The sequence below is a fragment of the Vigna angularis genome, chromosome 9 (genome assembly GCF_016808095.1).
Source record: "Vigna angularis cultivar LongXiaoDou No.4 chromosome 9, ASM1680809v1, whole genome shotgun sequence".
Classification (NCBI taxonomy): domain Eukaryota; kingdom Viridiplantae; phylum Streptophyta; class Magnoliopsida; order Fabales; family Fabaceae; genus Vigna; species Vigna angularis.
The window spans coordinates 16,226,540-16,227,389 of record NC_068978.1 but is presented as its reverse complement, the minus strand read 5'-3'; the positions used below and the strand labels follow the sequence as shown (position 1 = coordinate 16,227,389).

Here is an 850-nt window from a genome sequence, read left to right as displayed (position 1 = left end):
CCGACCTTAGCTCAGTTGGTAGAGCGGAGGACTGTAGTTGTTCAAAATGGACATCCTTAGGTCGCTGGTTCGAATCTGGCAGGTCGGATTATTTTCATGGTTTTAACTAAAATTTTTGGTTCCTTTATTATACAATAGACAGTTTAGTATCCTATTTTTTTCTAAAAGAACCATGATTTTGGTCCAATATCCAGATCTTAATCTCTTCATTGTTTTTTCCTGTCTTTTACATTTTAATTCATCAAATCATTTATAACAGTAAAAATGTTGGATCTAGGATTCAGTTTAATTAAAATAAAACATAAAACATCAATAGATTAAACCAAAACTACTTTTTCAAATAATAAGATAGTGGATCCAATCAAATCAAAAGAGTTATAATTAAACCTAAATTTTAGGATGAATACCTAAAGTTTTATGTAAAAAATTGTGTTTAATCCTATCCCCTCAATAACATTAACAATTAGATGTTAATTTGTTTTTTTTTAATTCTTAACAATTTTACTTTGGAATAGAGTGTTACGTAAAATTCTTTTCAGAGTAATATGAGTTTTTTAGATGATATATTTTGTAATATTTACTCAAATAATATTCTCTGTTGTTTTTTTTATGAGAAATTGATTATTATTTTTAGAATATCATATATACTATAACAATTTACAAACTTATTAAATATTATAATAATTTTAATATATTTTTTTGAGTTGATTATGTAACATACCAAGTAGTGTATTAAAGTGAATTTAGATTTAGTTGTTAATGATATAATATATTAAAATTATTTTTTAAGTATTATAGTATTTTTGAAAATTATTATTTCTTATTAATGCAATTTTATGATTTAGAATTG

The 850-nt window shown here is 23.2% G+C and overlaps 1 non-coding gene across 1 annotated transcript; it reads left to right on the top strand.

Annotated features, from left to right (window-relative positions):
• Window positions 1–88, top strand: TRNAY-GUA (transfer RNA tyrosine (anticodon GUA)). Its single transcript is given in 2 exon segments — window positions 1–37; window positions 53–88. It is a non-coding gene; the product is annotated as a tRNA-Tyr (tRNA).
• Window positions 89–850: the final 762 nt, after the last annotated feature.